Here is a 725-nt window from a genome sequence, read left to right on the forward strand (position 1 = left end):
ATAAAAACACACTTTTTATATTAAAATCTAAAAATGTGTGTTTTTTTTACTTTGTTCTTATATAAATGTATAATTTAATTTCAATATATAATTATTATAATTAAAATATAAGAAACACTATCTATTATAATATTAATATTACCATATATTAACAATTTAAAAAACAAGATTAATCATTCCCTCATAATAATATCATTTTGGTACTAAAAATATTTCAGCATAGTACATCATAACCACCACAAAATTCAAAAATGGACAAACATATTAGTATATCTTATAATACATATTACATAATTGATAATATGTATATCGTACATAATATGTGTATTTCAGTATTGTATACACTATTTAAAATGAGTTTATCAATATGATATTATAATAAATAACTCAACTCAGTGGCGCATCTAGCCATCTAGGATTTTTTTATGGGAGGTACTAAGGTTAAGGTCTCGTATTTTATACACTCCATACTGATTGAAAAACTTTTTTTAATCCTCAAAATGAATATGCCTAATATTTCAACTTTCAAAACAACATTATTTAATATGGCATAAATTCAGTTTAGCTACGTGCCTACGCCCTGCATTTTTTTTTTTTTTTTTGAAATACGCATATTTCAAGGAGTTAAGAACGATGGTGTAAAAAAATTGAGGAAATCATTATTTTGAAAGTTATATCTTTTCAAAGTTTGCCATTTTACGTATTCACACACATATTATGTACAA

The sequence above is a fragment of the Acyrthosiphon pisum genome, chromosome A1, assembly GCF_005508785.2.
Source record: "Acyrthosiphon pisum isolate AL4f chromosome A1, pea_aphid_22Mar2018_4r6ur, whole genome shotgun sequence".
NCBI classification, from domain to species: domain Eukaryota; kingdom Metazoa; phylum Arthropoda; class Insecta; order Hemiptera; family Aphididae; genus Acyrthosiphon; species Acyrthosiphon pisum.